Raw genomic sequence first — 10,742 nt, 5'->3', positions numbered from 1 at the left:
TATCTCTTGTGTTTGTATAAGGTGGTGAGGATGGGCTCTGGGCGCCTCGGGATCATACTGTACAAACACTGAGGTTTCATCTGTATGGAAGATGAGAGTCTGGAGCTGGCTGCCACCTTTGTATTGCAGCAAGGACCGTTGACAATTCCCCTCTGCTTCCCTTCTGACATCACCTTTCACAGAGGGAAAAAAAACTGCTACAAGTATTGTAGTAAAAAAAAAAAAAGTTGTCTCCCATAGCAACAGATCGCCTGTACCAGTGAAAGCAGGATATTTCACAGCATCATTTCTTACACATGACCTCCAATCAGGAGCCCCCATCCACAGGGTATGCCTGCAGTCATTAGAGGCGCTGATTAAAGAAATATTGGTGCTTACTCACCGGCAAATCGCTGTCTGGCCGGGACTTGGAGGGATGATGGGGATTCTAATCACTGCCCTGGTTTCCTGTGACTATTCTGCAGAACCCATAGTAACCCCTGAGAAACTGGATAACCAGGGGTGATTGAGTATCCTGCTCTAATTCCTACATGGAGTAAAGGCAAGGCAAGATTACTCCCAGCCCCCCAACTTCGTCTTTATAATCAGTAAAATATGAAGTTGATGAATTTAACGCTTTGTCTCCTGGAAGTCCGGAAAAAAATACACGACATGAAAGCAGTTCCAGATGGGGAGGCTGCCAATCTGATTTAAGTAGAAAAAACAATCAGGTAAAATAGATACAGGTGTAAGGTTTCTCCGCGGGGTCACTTTCAGGTTTATTTTAAATCACTTTCCATTTCCTTCCTTTTTGATTAACAGAAAACTTCCTTGTTGTCCCTGGATGCTAAATGCCAAAACACAGGCTTACAGCCCGCAGCATGAGAGTGACCGTGCACTAGCAACAGCAGCAACCATAGTAGTAGTAGTAGTAGTAGTAATTATAACAATACTAATACTAATACTACTACTACTACTACTACTAATAATAATACACCCATAGCTATATAGATCATGCTGCTGCTGCTTGGGAAGCAGACTTTCATGATCTTCTTATCCGATCAGTGGAGGAAATGAATCCCAGATGGGAGTCCTCCGTGTTCTTTTATCTAGCTACAACTTTTTCTGTACATCTTTACTCCAGTCATTTAATCAAGGAAAGTTCGCCTATGAATCTGCTATATATGCGAGAATCTGTAGTATGTCACCACTATGCAGTACCTTCAGTCTCTGGGTACTCATGTAGTGGTATTTGCCGGTGCCGGGCTCTCTAAAGGTGTGAAGTCATATAAAGCCTTTCTCTCCATGGGATGCTTTGAAAAATAAATACATAGAATATATATATATATATATATATATATATATATATATATATATATATATATATATATATATATATATATATATATATATATATATATATATATACATGTATGTGACTGTAGCACACCTGAGAACATAGGATGCAGTGGATACTAATTTGTATTATTCTATAGGTGCTAGTGTATGTTCCATGGGAAAGCTTTCACGGTGTATACAGTATGGAGTATTGTCTGCCAGGCAGGTCTTCTGGTGTGCATTTTCTGTGATGAAGGTATATATCCCTACCACGTGCATGGAGCTCAGCCCCACACAAGGTCTAGTGAGGAGTTCACTATTAATTGTGTCTGTTTCTCTCTGCAGATATTTCCTGCCTGCTCCCTCTGAGGCGATCTGATGTGTGATATCGCAGGAGAGATGGGAGAAGACAAGGACCAAATTAGACGCCGGAAGCAGCAATTTCCCTGCCAGTTTCAGAAGTCTGTAGCCCCTGGCCAGAGAGCCGCTTCCTGCAGCTGGACAAACAGGTGCATAGCAATGAAAGGCTTCTATTAGCCAGTCTCGGCCCAATGGCTGTACATAGAGTGAGTGCTTATCCCTTTGATAGAATGAATAGCAATAATAATAGAGGGCAGCTGTTTGTTTGACAATGGTGCTGCAGTGCAGGTAGGCCTGCCATCCGTCTATCTATATATCTATCTAGTCAACTCTTGTCTTGAACCTGCTAAACTACAACTCCCAGAACTCCAAACTCTACCCTTACAGGCTTAGGCAGGGCTGTCACTATCTCAGGTTGTTTTGTCAAGATATATGAGAAGCCAGAATTAACGCTGGACAGTCTGGAAAACTGCTATACTTTTCACCTTTCCGGATAAATGAGTATTGGCATTCTTTCTCATTACAATATGAGCCATCCTCCTTATCCCACTACTAACTATACCCTTCAGCACAATACCCACCAACTTCCTTATCACAATACTCACCATCATTGTAATCACGCTACTTTCCTGTTTCCAGCATCCTTATCACAGTACTTTACTACCTTGCATCCTCTTCAGCACACTACTTTACATCCTTTTCACACTACTCCTCCCCCCCCCCCCTCCTCAGCACACCACCCCACATGTAATTATTAAGGCAGCAGGAAATTTGGGCACCAGTTAAAGGTTAAAAAACGGCTCACTCTGCTCCTGAAAAAGTCCCAGTGGCGGTTTTATTATTATTATTTAGTATTTATATATAGCTCCAACATCTTCCCATCTTCCGCAGCGCTGTACGGAGTATATTGTCTTGTCACTTATCTGTCTCGCAGAGGAGCTCACAATCTAATCCAAATCATAGTAATTTGTCTATGTTTGTATTGTGTAGTGTATATATCATAGTCTAGGCAGTTTTAGGGGGAAGCCAATCAGCTTATCTGTATGTCTTTGGGGTGTGGGAGGAACCTGGAGTGCCCAAAGAAAAAACACACAAACATGGGGAGAACATACATACTTCTTGAAGATAGTGCCCTGGCTGGAATTCGAACTGGGGAGGGACCCAGCTGCAAGGGGAGACGGCTAACCAATATTCCCTTTCCAGGCTGCCATGGACTCCAGGGTAAGATGTAATCGGGCTGCCAGCTTTAGCCCCAACCTCCTCATGACACTACCTCCTCATCACAGTACTCTCCATTCTCCTCATCCCCCCATATCATCTTCAGTATACTACTACCCTACACTACTCTACTTTTTCCATCCTACTCATCACTCTGCTCCCCATCCTCCTCATCATACTTCTATTCATCCTCCTCATCACAGTAACCCCTATGCTCATTATCCCACTACATCCTCCTCAACACACTACCCCCATCCTCCTCATCTCAGTACCCTTAATCCTTCTTAACACACTACTCCTCAATCCTCTTTAGTATACTACTTCCTATCCTCCTCTATCACAATACCCCCCATCCTCCTCAACACACTACCCCCATCCTCCTCAACACACTACACCCCATCCTTCTCATTATACCAGGGCTGGGCTGAGGCAGAGGATAGAGATGTTCCAGCCTCGGGGTGCAGTGTAGGAGAGGGGGTGGTCATAACTCACAGAGCTATCATCCCCCATTATGTTTGAAGCAGTGAGAAATTAGGAAAGGGGAGACATGTCAGTGACTGCAAGCCAGATAACTACAGAGTAGGTGTGTGTGTGTGTGTGTGTGTGTGTAGGGGGGGGGGGGGGGGGTGGTCCTGTCGGGCCTTAGTCTCATAGCATCCAGTGGGTGATGGCTGGGGTGGGAGGGAAGGAGGGGCAAACTTTGGTGTGTCAGCCTTGGGTGCTGGAAAACTTTGTCCCAGCACAGCATCATACTACTCCCCATCCTCTTCACTACACTACTCCTCAAACTCCTCATCACACTACCACCCATCCTCTTCACTACACTACTCCCCATCCTTCTCATCACATGACTCCGTATTCTCCTGATCACACTACTCCCCATCCTCTTCACTACACTACTCCCCATCCTTCTCATCACATGACTCCCTATCCTCCTGATCACACTACTCCCCATCATCTTCACTACACTACTCCCTATCCTTCTCATCACATGACTCCCTATCCTCCTGATCACACTACTCCCCATCCTCCTCATCAAACTACTCCCCAGCCTTATAGGCCCTACAGTCATAACATATATTTCCCATATTGTGCCCTCTATTACCAGTACAAGAGAATGGTCCACTCATGTTTATCGATATTGCAAGCCACTAGCCATCAAAAAGAAACAGTAAGGCCCAATTTACACTTAATCAGTTGGTACATTTTTTTTTCTTCTCCATCCATAGCAGTGCATTGGGAAAAAGATTTCAGCTAAAACGCATTAAGTGAGAACTGTGCCATAGAAAAAGATGGGCATTACTTTTAACCTCCTTGCCGGTTATCCCAAACTCAGTTCGGGGTAACCTGCGCAGGAGGATTTCTCAGGCCCCGCTGGGCCGATTTGCATAATTTTTTTTTGTTACAAGCAGCTAGCACTTTGCTAGCTGCTTGTAACTTCCGATCGCCGCCGATCCGCCGCAATCCGCCGCGCCAAGTCGCACCCCCCCGCCCCAGACCCCTGCGCTGCCTGGCCAATCAGTGCCAGGCAGCGTTGAGGGGCGGATCGGGATTCCCTATGACGTCCCAACGTCCATGACGTCGGTGACGTCATCCCGCCCGGTCGCCATGGTGACTGGGGAAGCCCTGCAGGAAATCCCGTTCTGAACGGGATTTCCTGCTAAGGGCCTTTTTCCACTAGCCTGCGATTTGCGATTTGCTTCTGACTGCAAATCGCAAGGTACATTAAACTAATGGAAACTGCAGCAGCAATTTCCATTAGTGCAATCCGATTGCGATGCGATTTTGGTCAAAGCGCAATCGTCGTCCTGATGCGTTTTGTATGCGATTGAGCTAGACTATAATGAGTATAGTAGCTCAATCGCAATTGCAATCGCATGGTGGAAATTGAAATGCGATTGCGATCACGATCGTAATTGCGATCGCAATCGCGATCGCATTTCATAGTGGAAAAGAGCCCTTACTCTGATCGCCGAAGGCAAGGAGGTTAAAATCTGTTGTCCTTTCAGTTATAACTGAGAGCAACTGATTAAGTGTAAATGGGGCCTAATTAGTGTGAAGTGCAGCGATGTTATCTGTGTGTGGACATGCAATCATGACAGTAGTAGTTAATTTTCCTGTCCCTATGTATGATTGGATGTTTGAAGGTATCAAGGCTTCATTTCACTGCACATGGCCTTTAGTGAATCACTCTATTGATTTCTGTAACAAGCATGTATTACTTTGTATTCTTGTAGCTAAGCAGTAACCACTGAAATAATTCTAGAAGAGATTCATATGTTTAAAGGGATTAGAGCTTGCAGAACATATAAGGGCTGGTTCAGATGGACGTTTGGAGGCGTTGCGTTCGTTGGCGTCGCGTTCAGCTGCGTTCGGATGCAGACGCGGTTTTTCTTCCCCTAGGGGGACATTACCCCTAGCGGTTAACCGCCCCTGGAAGCTACATGTAGCTTCCAGGGGCTCCTTGAACGCCAGGGAAAATCGGGACCCAAACGCCGCGTTTGTGTAAACGCGCTTGAAATCTTGGTACAAACGCTCCCATTCACTTGAATGGGAGCGTTTAACACCAAGCCCTGAACGCTGGCTGTAAACGTTCTGCAAGCGTCCGTCTAACCCAGCCCTAAAGTATTATTTCCTGTACATACAACAATGAAAAATAGGTGATTTTGTAATTTACTTTTACTAATATAATTCCATCTCAGTTAGAAGCCAGCTATGTATTTCATAACTTGCCAAGATACATGGATTTAATTTTTGTTTACAGCTAAGGAAACAGTTAACAGTTATCTGTACTATTTGGTGTATATAAAAAAGTCAATAGATATTATTGATAAGGTAGGCCAGACAACTGTTCCCAGAAATACCATGGTGTGTATTCTGGGTGCAGGGCTGGTTAGCTCACGAATCAAGGTTAAACATTTGCATCAGGCAGGCACACATGTACTGTGTGTACCTTCCTGAGGTGGAATGGCTGAGGGTGAGCAGTTTGTTTGTCACAGACTCAGTCACAGCCAGCCAGTGTGCTATTGTGTTGAGCTGCAGTATGTCATGTGAGAACATTTATGAAGCAGAGTAAATTGTTGGATGCTGTACGGTAATTCCAATCCTCACAAGTTTGCCCCAGGCAGAAAAAAGTCTATAACCGGCCCTGTCTGGGTGCATATGATGATGGAAGCATCACCGAACATGCTAAGCTAGCTATTGTTTGTTCACTCTTTAGGAAGTTAAAGGATACCCGAGGTGACATGTGACATGATGAGATAGACATGTGTATGTACAGTGCCTAGCACACTAATAACTATGCTGAGTTCCTTTTTTTCTTTCTCTGCCTGAAAGAGTTAAATATCAGGTATGTAAGTGGCTGACTCAGTCCTGACGCAGACAGGAAGTGACTACAGTGTGACCCTCACTGATAAGAAATTCCAACTATACACTTTCCTAGCAGAAAATGGCTTCTGAGAGCAGGAAAGAGATAAAACGGGTCAATAGTTCATACATTTTAGCTCTGGCATACTTCAATGAATGTTTCATTGAGCGAAAACAATAAAACTTTTAAAACTTAAAAAGTAGATTTAATCATAAAATAAAACTATGGAATATCTTAAGAAGTCATTTTTAGGAGAAGGAAGATATATATAATCGTTTATTTCATTACTATATTTTCGCCTCGGGTGTCCTTTAATTCTTCAGTTTTGGAAAAACACTGCACCTATGAACCCAGTCCTGTGGATTAAACAATTAAACAATGCTTTGAAATTGGAGAAGGCAAGTTATGCACATAGGGGGTTCCCTGCTAAATTTGAAAACATTTGGGGAAATTTGCTTGCGGACCATGATTAAGTTGATCCTGATTTGATTAGGGACCAAATTCTTTCAGGGATTGGGGTATCCAGGAGGCGCACTGTGGATCCTGTATGATATTAAAATGTTGGAACTTTGCTCTGATTACATGCTGATACGTTTTATATGACATGGCTACTGTGAATTGTTATAATTTGTTCTAACCTATACTTTACTCATTAAACAGTCGCTTGTTGATAAAAAAAGGTCAAATTTTCATCTTCTTCAGTAATCAGCTGCTTACTGCAGGAAGCGTTCATTCTCTGTGTACGAACCTGGGTCGGATCAAATAATTACAGGAGGGTAACACTGCCCTTTATCAGGTCCTTCTAGTAGCTGTTCATTTTACACACACGCATGCACACACACACGCACGCACGCACACATACTCTCTCTCTCTCTCTCTCTCTCTCTCTCATAAACAATGGATAATTAAAAAAATAATGATTGCAATATATGGAGAGCTCTCCAGATGGGATTTACTTTTTAATTATTGAAAGTGTTATTAAAACCTGGCTGTAATACACTTTCAATAATTATTGGCCAATCACTGACCAATTTTACCACTTCCAGTTCTCTCCTAGGCGATAATTTTTAAATTCTCTTTGAAATAACTTTTCAGCACTTTGCAACTGAAAGATTACCAAACATTTGTATTTTTTTCTATTGCTTGTGGTTTTAAAAGTATTTTATCTGTTGCTGGTGGTCTAAAATTTATTTTGTAGATATGTATGAAAATATCACCTAAGAGAAAAAGTTAATTGCATAGGGGCCACTGTGTCCTTTCACATTTACACATCTCTTATCAGTGTTTCTCAACATTTTATTGGTATGTGCCCCTTTTAAATCCCTGTACTCACCAAGTACCCCCTAGTATAGTAAGCATTATCACAAGTACCCCTTCATAAATGTATATCTAATCATAGTACATTATAATTGGTTCTACACAATTTCCAAACATTTACAATTGCTTTGAATTAGCTAAAACACTAATTTGGTGTTATTTAAGAAAGATTTATCATTTTCTAAAACTCTAAATTTGTTATTCTTGGTTAAGTAGATCAAGCCCAAGTACCCCCTAGAACCATCAGAAGTACCCCCTGGGGTACACGTACCACAGGTTGAGAACCTAGGTCTTATAACATACAGAACACAATTTATAAAGGGAAAAAGTTTAATCTGCGCATGCGCAAACCTTCACAGTGCCTTGACACTATTAACCTATAATATGTAGAATGCATGATACTTTGTGCTTGGATAGTGATATGGGCTTTTCTCTAATTTTCTGATAATATACAGAAGGTACATAAATCCTCATCTCTGCTGCTCTTGGGGGTTATATAGTGTCAATGCTTGTGAATCATCGTTTGTGCATTGTCTTCGGAATGTACATACTTTGCAACCAATCATCGCACACATTCCAAGGTTATAAGGAGTACAGGTGTCCTGAGTACAAGTCCACTTTCTTCTTCCTCCCTTGCGGGGACATCACAAAGCAAGAGGCACAGCTCAGGGATGCTACGTTTCTTTCCATACAACCTGCATCCTGGCGACTGGCGTAAAACAAATGACCCACCTCAAGAAACGGGAAATCAGTAAATCAGCCCGTGGTTTTGACAAGTTTTGAGACAGTACAGGTTTCTCAGCAGACGTGGATGCTTCTCGCCGTGTGCCACCCCCTCCAGTTTTATCTACAGAGGAAGCTCCCGTCTGATTCTCAAGACACTGACTGTCTGCATAAAAGTTAAATTGGATCTCTTAATGCTTTCCAGATTTTACACCCTAAAGTTGCAATGTAAGGCAGGAGAAGAAAGACATAAAAATGTTATTTCTTTTCTGTAATAAAAAGGGGTGGCTAGGTGATTCCCCGACTTCACTTTAACAAAAATGTCTCCAAATTCCAAATGGCTGCTTTAACAGTGCTACACGTATACATATTAGCTAGGTTATGTTATTGCTGCATGCTCGTTCTCAGTAGCCTTGTCAGCTAATGTCACTGCTGAGGACAGAAAGCAGAGATCCTCATGGACATTGCTGGCTGCAGCCTGGGAGCTGATGGAAATGATGAACCAAATTCTTGGGGAAAATTAATGATTGGAAGAGGATTTCTGTAACCCTCTCATAAATGGCAGTATTCAACCTTTCAACCTTTTACTGATCAATCACCTCCAGCATTAGATGGTGAGCTGTGAGAAGTTACAGGCAGATCATCCTCTTTCTAAGGTTATTTTAGGGCTTTTCAGATTCATTCACTGGCATTTGCTGAGTCCATACATTTTAGTTCATTTTTTCAGTTGTAAATGTTTTAGCTATTGACAGGATTCTGTTGCACGTGAAGTTAATTCACAATACAGTAGATACAGTCTGCAAGAGTCATCCAGTAGTTATTCCTCTGTTCTGCTCATGTTGCAGCCACAGGCAGTGTAAAATCCCTGACTCCATAGCAGAAAGCTGGGAAATGTTGACTATGGACCCTGCACATCTACTTAATATGGTCACACTCAAAGTTCATTTATTACTGTGTTACAATGGATGACTAGTTCTGCCACAATGCAAATAGTTTTAAGTCGTTTTTAGGGAATGTAGGTTCTGATATTTTATTGGTGGTATTGTACCTGTATGGCATGGATGTGCTGTAATAACTGGCAAAGCTAGTGACCAGTCCCCTTTTCCACCTGGCCAGAGGTGTACTGTTTGTTTGCTGGGAGGGCTGTGTAGTCTGCCAGTCACCAGGCAACCTATGCATACTCATGTGGAGAGACCTGGCCGAGCTGTCAATTAGGTTTTTGCTCCGAAAGCTACATGCATACATTAGGCCATGAACATGCCCATACATTCATTTAGGCAACAGACAGGGTGTTCACATGCAGCAATGCACATACACTGCACGTGCCTAGCGCCAGTAAAGGCCCATCCGGTACATGGGAGCATCTAAAATGCATCACCTGCAGCGGCCCATGTGAATTGGGCCTAAGGGCCGGTTTTCACTACACGCATTGCTATGTGGAAACTGCTCTTACCTACACGATCCAGCGGGATGCGACCTGGGGGAAAGTATGCATAGCATGCTGCAGTTTTCCGCAGCACGCATCCGAGTCCCCATAGCCGCCGAGAGGAAATGGCATGACGCCGCATCCGGTTGTATGGATGGCAACACCGGTAGTACCTGCGGGGGAAGCTAAGCGATGCGACGATCACCTCACATACTTTACGCTAGTGGAAATGGACCCTTAGTGTGTGGGGGCAGGGGCAGATGTCATATGCCTGTAGCAGGGGCAGAAGTCTTTGTAACACATTCTCTTTCATCAATGTTTAATCTGCTGCCATGTAGTTAAAGGGATACTGTAGGGGGGTCGGGGGAAAATGAGTTGAACTTACCCGGGGCTTCTAATGGTCCCCCGCAGGCATCCTGTGCCCGCGCAGCCGCTCACTGATGCTCCGGCCCCGCCTCCGGTTCACTTCTGTAATTTCTGACTTTAAAGTCAGAAAACCCCTGCGCCTGCGTTGCCGTGTCCTCGCTTCCCCTGATGTCACCAGGAGCATACTGCGCAGGCACAGACCATACTGGGCTTGTGCTATACACTCCTGGTGACATCAGCGGGAACGAGGACACGGCAATGCAGGCGCAGGGGTTTTCTGACTTTAAAGTCGGAAATTCCAGAAGTGAGCCAGAGGTGGGGCCGGAGCATCGGTGAGTGGCTGTGCGGGCACAGGATGTCTGTGGGGGACCATTACAAGCCACAGGTAAGTTCAACTCATTTTCCCCCGACCCCCCTACAGTATTCCTTTAAAGGGAAGGTCCAAGCAAAATAAAAAAAATGAGTTTCACTTACCTGGGGCTTCTACCAGCCCCATGCAGCCATCCTGTGCTCTCGTAGTCAATCACTGCTGCTCCAGTCCCCAACTGGCAGCTTGCTGACCTCAGAGGTCGGCGGGCCGCATTGTGTACATTTTTACGCATTCCCGCTAGTGCAGGAACATTAACGCATACATTTTTACGCGTTAGT

General features: G+C 43.8%; 1 long non-coding RNA gene across 1 annotated transcript in view; it reads left to right on the top strand.

The window, feature by feature from the left end:
• Positions 1–1,667: 1,667 nt before the first annotated feature.
• LOC137544316 (uncharacterized) overlaps positions 1,668–10,742 on the top strand; it is a 64,482-nt gene continuing 55,407 nt past the window's right edge. The window contains exon 1 of the long non-coding RNA XR_011025815.1: positions 1,668–1,826. This is a non-coding gene — a long non-coding RNA (uncharacterized lncRNA). The remainder of the gene's footprint in view (positions 1,827–10,742) is intronic.

This window comes from Hyperolius riggenbachi, chromosome 2, assembly GCF_040937935.1.
Source record: "Hyperolius riggenbachi isolate aHypRig1 chromosome 2, aHypRig1.pri, whole genome shotgun sequence".
Taxonomy (NCBI): domain Eukaryota; kingdom Metazoa; phylum Chordata; class Amphibia; order Anura; family Hyperoliidae; genus Hyperolius; species Hyperolius riggenbachi.
This window is presented reverse-complemented; position numbering and strand designations above follow the sequence as displayed.